The sequence below is a fragment of the Colobus angolensis genome, unplaced genomic scaffold (genome assembly GCF_000951035.1).
Source record: "Colobus angolensis palliatus isolate OR3802 unplaced genomic scaffold, Cang.pa_1.0 Scaffold66, whole genome shotgun sequence".
NCBI classification, from domain to species: domain Eukaryota; kingdom Metazoa; phylum Chordata; class Mammalia; order Primates; family Cercopithecidae; genus Colobus; species Colobus angolensis.
Genome location: NW_012120265.1, coordinates 3,985,255 through 3,994,862, shown reverse-complemented (window position 1 = coordinate 3,994,862; position 9,608 = coordinate 3,985,255). Strand labels below are relative to the sequence as shown.

Below are 9,608 nucleotides of genomic sequence, written 5' to 3'. Positions count from 1 at the left end.
GCCCGCCACCGCACCCGGCTAATTTTTTGTATTTTTAGCAGAGATGGGGTTTCAGCGTGGTCTCGATCTCCTCACCTTGTGATCCGCCCGCCTCGGCCTCCCAAAGTGCTGGGATTACAGGCGTGAGCCACCGCGCCTGGCCCATTTCAAACTTTTTGAAATAGCTATTCTAGCAGATGTGAGGTGACATCTCATTCTGGTTTTAATTTGCATTTCCCTGATGATTATTGAACTTGGGCTTTTGTTCATGTACTTGTTGCTCATATGCATGCCTTCTTTGAGAAATGTCCTTTGCTAATAATCAAGTCCTTTGCTAATATTTAATAGTATTTGTTTTCTTGCTGGATTGTTTGAGTTTTTATACATTTGTGATATTAATGCATTATCAGATGTATAGTATACAAATGTTTTCTGTCATGCAGATGCTTCTTCTTAGAGACAAGGCCTCACTCCATTGCCCCCAGGCCGGGCCTGGGGAGTGACAGCAGCCCTGGTGCCCCAGCCTGCTAGGCCAACGTGTCACCCAGAGGCTTCAAGGCCCTCCTCACCATGGTACCCACCTCCTCGAAGCTGCCTCCTGAAGCCCTCTAGCTGCTGCTGCAGCAGCAACAGGTGCCACCATCAAGGACCACCACCAGGGGCCTTCCAGCTGCCAGTTCAGGCTTTCCAGAGTGGGGGGGTTGGGGAACCTGCAGTCATCACCTCAGCAACTCTGGTGGTAGCCAGGCCAGCTAGGGCAACGATGATGACTGTAATTAAGAGTGGGATGACAGCTCCACACTGGTGGATGAGTCAAGAACACCAGGCAGAGGCATGTACCTGGTCTTTGATGGTTCAGTGGACCTGCACTACGATTGCAGTGCAGAGTGCAAGAGTTGAAGCTGGGAAACCTTCACCTAGATTTAGGAAGATTCATGGAAAAGTCTGGATGCCCATGTAGAAGCCTACTGCACGAGTGGAGCCCTCATGGAGAATCTCTTCTAGGGCAGTGTGGAGGGGAAATGTGGGGTTGGAGCCCCTACACAGAGTCCCACTGGAGCACTGCCTAGTGGAGCTATGAGAAGAGAACCACTGTCCTCCTGACATCAAAATGGTAGATCCACTGGCAGCTTGCACCCTCAGCCTGAAAAAGCTACAGGTACTCAAGGGCAGTCCTTGAGAGCATCTACAGGTGCTGAATCCTGGAAAGCTTCAAGTGTGGTTCTGCCCAAGACTTTGGGAGCCCACCCCTTGTACCAGCATACCCTTGATGTGGGATATGAAGTCAAAGGAAGTTATTTTGGAGCTTTAAAATTTAATGACTATTCTGCTGGGTTTTGGACTTGTGTATGCTTGTAACTCCTTTCTTTTGGCCAATTTCTTCCTTTTAGAATGGGAATATTGATCCAATGCCTATACCCCCATTGTATCTTGGAAGTAACAAACTTGTTTTTTATTTTACAGGGTCATAGGCAGAAGGGACTGGCCTTGTCTCAGATAAGACTTTGCACTGTAGACTTTTGAGTTAATGCTGGAATGAGTTAAATCTTTGCAGGACTGTTGAGAAGGCATGGTAGTATTTTTTTTTTTTTTGGAGAAAGAGTCTCCCTCTGTCACCAGGCTGGAGTGCAGTGGCATGATCGCGGCTCACTGCAATCTCCACCTCCTGGGTTCAGGTGATTCCCCTGCCTCAGCCTCCGCAGTAGCTGGGACTACAGGCCTCCATCACCTGTATTAGCCAGATGCCTGGCTAATTTTTTGTATTTTTAGTAGAGACGAGGTTTCACCCTGTTGGCCAGGATGGTCTCGATCTCCTGACCTTGTGATCCACCTGCCTCGGCCACCCAAAGTGCTGGGATTACAGGCATGAGCCACCGCATCCAGCCAGTAGTATTTTGAAATATGAGAAGGACGTGAGATTTGAGAGAGGCCAGAGGTGGAACAATATGGTTTGAATCTGTCCCTGCCCAAATCTTATGTTGAATTGGAATCACCAATGTTGGAGGTAGGGCCTGGTGGAAAGTGATTGGATCGTGGGGGTGGTTTCTCATTAATGGTTTAGCTAATCCCCTTAGTGCTGTTCTTGTGATGGAGTTTGCATGACATCTGGTTGTTTAAAAGTGTGTAGCACTTCCTCCCCACACTTCCTCCTGCACCAGCCATGTAAGACGTGCCTGCTACCCTTTTGCCTTCCACCACGATTGAAAGTGTCCTAAGGCCTCTCCAGAAGCCGAATAGATGCCAGCATCGTGCTTCCTGTACAGCCTTTAGAACCATGAGTCAATTAAACCTCTTTTCTTTATAAATTTCCCAGTCTCAGGTTTTTTTTATGGCAATGCAAGAACACACTAATATAGGTGAGTTATTGGGGGCCACATCAGTGGAACCTATTCAGTGGAGTCATGTGGGACCTGGTCAGCAGGGCCTGGTGAATACGTCCTTGTGAGTGGGGGTCTGGTCGGTGCTGACCTGGTCAGCAGCATCCTGGTCAGTAGCACCTGGTCAGTGGGGGTGTGGTCAATGGGGACACAATCATTGGAGACCTAGTCAGAGGAAGCCTGGTGAGCAGGCACCTGGTCAGTGAGGACCTGGTCTGAGGGGACCTGATCAGAGGGTACTGGTCAGAGGGCCTGGTCACTTGGGACTACATCAGTGTGTCCTGGTCAGCATGAGCCTGGTCAGCTGAAATCTGGTCAGTGGGGGCCTGGAGAGTGTGACCTGGTTATTGGGGTCCTGGTCAGTGGAAGCCTGGTCATTGAGCCCTAGTCAGTGGAAATCTGGCAGTGGGGGCCCAGTCAGCGGGGGTCTGTTCAGTAGGGACCTGAACAGTGGGGACCTGACTATTGGAGTCCTGGGTAGTGAGGCCTAGCCAGTTAAGGTCTGGTAATTAAGGACCTGGTCAGTGGGAACCTCATCAGTCAGTGGAGGGACCTGGTCAGTGGGGAGCTTGGCAGTGGGGTCTGGAACTGGGGGGCCTATCAGTGGAGCCTGGCTAGTGGGGCCTACTCAGTGGAGGTCTGGTCAGTGGGGTCCTGGTAAGTTGAGGCTTCATCAGTTGGGGCCTGGTCAATGGGGACCTGGTGAGTGAGGGACTTTTCAGTGGAGCCTAGTCAGTGAAACGTGGCCACTGGGGGCATAATCAACTGTGGTCTTGTCAGTGGGGGCCTGGTCTTTGGAGTCCTCATTAGTGGGGGGGCCTGGTCAGTAAAGGTCTGTTCAGTAAGGACCTAGTCAGTCAGAACCTCGTCATTTGAGGCCCAGTCAGTGGAGACCTTGACAGAGGGGGCCTTGTCAGTTGGGCCCACTCAGTGGGGGCCTGGCAGTGGAAGCCTCATCCGTGGGTCCTGGACAGTGAGGCCGGGTCACTGACTGTCTGATTGGGGGTTTTGTCAGTATGGCCCAGTCAGTGGCAGCCTAGGAATGGAGGCCTCATCAGGGGGTCCTGGCTAGTGGGGTCTAGTCAGTGGTGGTCTCGGGTCCTGGTAAGTTGAGGCTTCATCAACTGAAGCCTGGTCAGTGGGGCCTGATCATTGGGATCCTGGCTGGTGGGGCCTGGTCGGTAAAGTTCTGGGTCATTGGGTTCCTGGTTAATAGGGCCTAATCCGTAAAAGTCTGGTTATTAAAGACCTGGCCAGTCAGAACCTCATCAGTTAAGGACCTGGTCAGTTGGAACCTCATCAGTTAAGGACTTGGGCAGGTGGAACTTGTCAGTTAAGGACATGGTCAGTTAGAACCTCATCAGTGAAGGAAGTGGTCAGTTGGAATCTCGTCAGTTGGGCCCCAGTCCGCCTGGCAGTGGAAGCCTCATCCATGGGTTCTGGATAGTGAGGCCTGGTCACTGGAGGCCTGGCCGTGGAACCTGGTCAGTGAGGGTCTTGTCACTGGGGTCATGGGGAGTGGGGCCTGGTCAGTAAAGGCCTGTTCATTAAGGACTTGGTCAATCAGAACCTTATCAGATGGGGCCCAGTCAGTGGAGTCCTGGTCAGTGAGGCCTGGCTAATGGGGCCTTGTAAGTTGGGTCCCAGTCAGTGGGGACCCGGTCAGCTGGAGGCTTGTCAGTGGGACCAGGTTTGGTGGGGCCTAGTCAGTGAAACCTGGACATTGGGGATATGATCAACTGGGATCTTGTCAGTGGGCACCTGTTTAGTGGGGTCCTGGTTAGTGGGGGCTAGTCAGTAAAGGTCTGTCACTAAGGACCTGGTCAGTTGGAACCTCATCAGTTAAGGACCTGGTCATTGAGGGCCTCGTCAGTTGGGCCCAGTCAGTGGGAGCCTGGCAGTGGAAGCCTCATGAGTGTGTCCTGGATAGTGAGGCCTGGTCACTTGAGGCCTGACAGTGAGACCTAGTCAGTGAGAGTCTGGTCACTGGATACTGAGTTGTGGGGCCTGTTCAGTAAAGTCAGGTCAGTAAAAACATGGTCAGTTGGAACCTTGTCAGTTGGGCCCAGTCGGTGGAGGTCTCTCTAGTCAGTGGGTTCTTGGTAAGTTGGGGCCTCATCTCTTGAGGCCTGGTCAGTGTGGACCTGGTCAGTGGAAGCCTAGGCAGTGGGGGCCTTGTCAGTTGGGACAGTCAGTGGGGGTCTGGTGACTTGGGACCTGATTAGTGGGGACCTGGTCACTGGGGTCCTGGGTAGTGGGGGCCTAGTCAATAAATGACCTAGTCTGGTCATTAAGTACCTGGTCAGTCAGAATCTCATCAGTTGAAGCCCAGTGAGTGAGGGCCTTGTCTGTGGGTCTTGGTTATTGGGGCCTAGTCTGTAGAGGTCTGGTTAGTGGGGTCCTGGTAACTCAGGGTCATCTATGGGGACCTGTTGGGTGGGGAGCTGGCCAGTGGGACCTGGTGGTTAAGGATTTTGTCCCTTAAACCTAATAACCAGGGCCTGGTCCGCTGTGATGTAGTCATTGTGGCTTAGTCAATGGGGGCCTGACAGTGGGGGCCTGTTCCATGGGGACCTTGTCAGCAGTGCCTGCTCAGTGGTGGACCTGGTCACTGGGGCCTAGTCCTTTTGGGCCTGGTCAGTGAAAACATGATCAGTGGGGACCTTGGTCATGGATGATCTGGTTAGGACTGACCTAGTCAGCAAACACCTTTCAGCAGGTTCTTGTCAGCAGAAACCTGGTCAGAGAGGGCCTGGCCAGTGGGGCCTAGTTCTTAGAGTCTGGCAGTGGGACATAGTCGGTGAAAACCTGGCCAGAATATCCGGTCAGTGGGACTTGGATGTGAGGGCCTAGTCAGTGCAGGGGATAGACATTGGGGGCCTGTTCAAGTGTGGGCCTGTTCAGTCAAGAGGGACGTGACCCAAGGGGACATAATCACTAGAAGCCTGGGTAGTGGAGGCATGACCAGCAAAGACATTATCGGTGAAAGTCTCATTCATGAAGCCTAGTTAGTGGAGTCCGGGCAGTGAGGGCCTTTTCACGAAGACCTAGTCAGTGGGGCCTTGTGCCTGGTCAGCGTGAACCTGGTTTCCAGGAGCTTGGTTAGTAAGTAACTAGTCAGCGGAGACCTGGTCAGTGCAGCTCTGGCCACTGGCTGACTGATCACTGGACCCAATCAATGGGGGTCTGGCTTGGCTGGGGGGAAGAGCAGCTGCCAGTGGGGCCTGGTCAGTAACAACCTGGTCAGCCTGGGCCTAGTCAGGTGGAGTCCAGTCAGTAAGGCCTGGTGAGTGGGGCCTCATCAGCAGTGACTCTTCAGTGGGGTCCTGGTTATCAGGGCCCATTCAGCGAAGGCCAGGTCATGGCAGAGGCCCCAGTCCATGGGGCCCTGGTCAGCAGGGGCCTGGTCAGTTGGACACAGGCATCCCAGGACTGGTCCTCAGGGGCTACTCTGACTTCACAGGCTCCCCTGACCATGCCAGTCCCCTAGCCTATAGCCAGTGGTGTCCTTTATATCTCTCCCAGCACAGGCCCAGGACGTGGGGATGCCCGATGCTGGGAGGAGGCACACGCAGCAGGAAGGAGAGAAGGAAGGAACTTCCATAGTATGGATGCCTACGAAGTTACAACACATGGTTCCATCGCCATGTTCTCTGTTTATTTCCCACATAATTCTCTATTCTAAACCGGCCTCAGTTGAACATAAAACCATCCTTGTACTACCACAGATAGTTGGCCATGGCTCTTTGATAGAAGTTTTTATTCTGCTGTAGAAATTATCCTTGAACTGGAAAAAGTCCCCAACCCAACATCCAGTCACTCAACACTCTCATCTTTATAAAGAGCTGCTTCCAAATTCTAGATCGATTTTTGGAAAAAAAAATATTTTTCTCTGGTGAAAAGTGCTGCATCTGTGATCTCAAATCTCTCCCTCTAATTGGATGGAGATGGTGAATTTCAGCCAAAGTGGCCAAAGAACTCGTGTCCCACGCTCCTGAATGCCAGCAGCCCCCACACCTCCATCATTCCTCCTCCTACGAGTCTCCTGCTCCCCATGACTTTGGTAGGAGCTCCTCTGTGAACATGGCGGACATCTGGGAATTTGATGCGTTGCCACTTTGACGGCAGCAACAGGTCTGAGACAGAATCCAGGTCCCGCCTGGGCCAGTCTGGGAAGAGCTTGATGACGGCATCGTAGGCACCTCCGGCGAAGGTGATGGGCTGCTTCAGGCCCACCCAGAAGCCGTGCTGGGCCCACTCCAAAGCCTGGCTGAGGCTGTGGGAGGGATGGCCCCCTGCTGATGTTCCTTCTCAAAGCCCCTCACCTGCTTGTCGTGAACTCCATGCCCTGTGGCTGAGCAGCAGCACTGTCGTCCACCTTCCTGAGAAAACATGGAGCTGTCAGTCATGCTCTCCACCTCCTGCAGGTCGAGGGCGGTGGTGGTGGAGTGCTCAGGGTCAGGAACGAGCTGGCACCCACAATGTCACCTTTCTCGCACCACCCACCTCCCATGACCAGGACACATATCCAGTGTTCATCTTTGATTCCCACATCCACTTCCCCAAGTGATGCCCACCTTCTCGCTGATCTGCTCTGCTTGGATTGGAGGCAGTTGTCTTATTTTCTTTCCTCAAGAGGTGCCGTGCTATACAGAAGGCCTTCCTCTTGCCTTGTTTCCAGGCCTTCTTTCGGTGCTGCTGGGGCACATCAGGAAGTGCTGGAGGACGTGGCACTGCCAGCACTGGGCAGCCAGCCGTGTGGCTCATCCCACAGATCAGGCTCTTCCTGTGCTTGGAGATGAAGTCCTCCTGGAAGCAACCCATGGCCCACTTCTCAGGTGGGTGGGGCACAGAGAGGGCCAGGAATGTCACCAGACACGCATCCAGTCGGTCCAAGTGCTTGTTGCGCCATGCACTGGGACCTACCTGTGCATGGTTACCAGCTTGCAAGACAGGACGCTATTCATGCCCTTGAACTTGTTCTACTGAGTGGTGTCGCCGGTAGTGCACTGGAAGGAGTAGGGGTTCTCCTGCCATTTGAGGCCATAGAGCCACAGAGCCATGCACAGCTTGTCCCCGTCCTTCACAGAGCCCAACACCTCACCAAGCACAAGGCCTCCCTGCCTGACTTGACAGGTGGGGAAGCAGTTGAGACTGTGCCTCGTGGTGGCCAAGCTGTTACCACCACAGGAGCCCAGGGAGCCACTGAGGACCAGGTGTGAACTGCCACGAGGTTCATCCACCATCATGGAACTGCCATCCCACTTGTCCTAGGCATCATCACTGCCCTGACTGTCCTGGTTGCCACGAAAGAGCTGCTGAGGCCACGGCTGCTGAGCACCCCTGCCATCTGAAGCCTGCACCGGCTGCTGGAAGGTATTCAGTGGTGACACATGCTGCAGCTGTAGCACTGGCTAGAAAGTGTCAGGAAGGGGTCTCAAGGAGGTGGGCAGGATACCAGGCATGGCCTCAAAGCCTCCCAGCAGCATGTTGGCAGTGTGGCCGAGATGCTAGGGCCACCATCACCTGCCAGTCCCAGCTTGGAGTCATGGATCACCTGCACTGCACAGACGAGGCTGGGAAGAGGCCACAGTCGCTGTAGCCATGGTCGCCCTCAAGCAGTCCTTGATGTCCTGCTCCTGCACAGGCTCAGAACCTCATGTTCCTGCAGCAAGTTCTTGTTGGAGTTTTCTGACCTGAAATGGTACAACAACCAGGTGAGGTGTGCCATGTCCCCTGCGTGGTCATGTGTGCTGCAACTAAAGGCCCATGGCACCCCTGGTGCCCTCCCCTACCAACCAGGGCTGGAGTTAAGGCCGGGCCCCTCTGGACCTAGGATGTGTGCCCCCTGGAGGTGACTCTGTCCAACAAGCCAAATCAGAGGCCACAAGGCATGCTCCTGGCTGGCCAGGGCTGGGAGGACACCATGTTCACCCCTCCCTCTGGCGGCCTGAGAGGGACCAGCTTCCCTGTTGAGAAGGACTTCACAAGGCCCAGGAGCCATCTGGGGTTGCAGAGCAACTGGCTGGGAGCTGCCCTGGTTCCTTCCACGCCGTGCTAGTCATTGCCCACCAAGAGGGGTCTGATGCAAGTGCCCCCACGCAAGGGACTTACCTCTGGACCTGCCTCTCCATTCTCACGGGGCCCAGCAGGGCCTGGTGTTGTGGCCAAGATGGGGTTGCAGGGCTGGGCCCCATTAATGGTCCTGGGGCTGGGTAGGGGTGGATATGGAAGGGACGGAGCCCAGCATCCCTGTTCAAAATTTTACAATGGGAACCACGGGCCTCTGACAGCCAAGTCTCCGGGCAGCTTCCGAAGGGAGTTCAGAAAATGCATGGGTCCATTCTGAACCCTCAGGATCCCCAGAGAGCAACCTGCTGCCTTGAGTTTTCTGGAAGCTCCTTCGTGCCCCTGGGCCTCAGTCTTGGAGACTGCCAGCCAGGCCGGGGTGGGAGAGGACCAGGGTTGCATTCTGGGGTAAGGGGCTGGCTGCATGGGCCTGTAGAGTTAAGCTGGTAGGCAGGGGTGGGCCAGCCTGTCTCCCTTGCAGAGGGGCTTAATGCTCATGGAGGCCTGGGTGCCAGGCACCCTCGATCGGGTTTGGCTGCAAAAATAGCAGACGTGAGTGGTCAGCTTCTCCACCAAGTCCATTAAGTCCCCACAAAGCTGGGCCCCACAGACCTGGGTCTCTGGTGTCCTCAGCATCCCTGTGTGGCTTCTTGAGTCTGACTCTGAGGACACCCCAGCAGGCTGCTGATCACAGAGCAAGGGGTGCATGGATCCTTCAGGGCACAGGGAGCTATTGGGGTGCCTCATGTCACTCCTGGGGCAGTGGCTTAGGATTCGGGCTGGCTCCAGACTTCCTCCTTCACCCCTTCATCCCAGGGTTGTGTGGTCTGGGTAGCAGCCCTGATTCAGAACCAGGTGGGAGAGGCCTTGGCTGTCACCTAGGCCCCTTGCCATCTCACATGAGACACTGTCTCCACAGTGGGTGAGATGGTCCCAGGCATGGGGCCCCCTTTGCCCTCCGGGACCGTCCACTCCATGCCTGGACTAGATCATTCCCACACCTGGCTGAACTCTTGGATCTGGCTCTGGCCAGGGCTCCTACCCGTGTCCTCTCCACGAATCCTCTGGGTCAGTGACACTGATTCTCTTGTTCCCCTGGCTCAAGGCTTATTGCCCTGACTTCCTTGGAGGGGTGCTCTGGAGCAAGCGGCCCCTGCTCCTCCCGGCATCTGTTGATGTTGG

At 54.6% G+C, this 9,608-nt stretch overlaps 1 pseudogene; it reads left to right on the top strand.

Moving 5' to 3' along the window:
• Positions 1–5,317: 5,317 nt before the first annotated feature.
• On the top strand, positions 5,318–9,308 carry LOC105500420 (annotated as a pseudogene).
• The last annotated feature ends 300 nt before the right edge of the window (positions 9,309–9,608 follow it).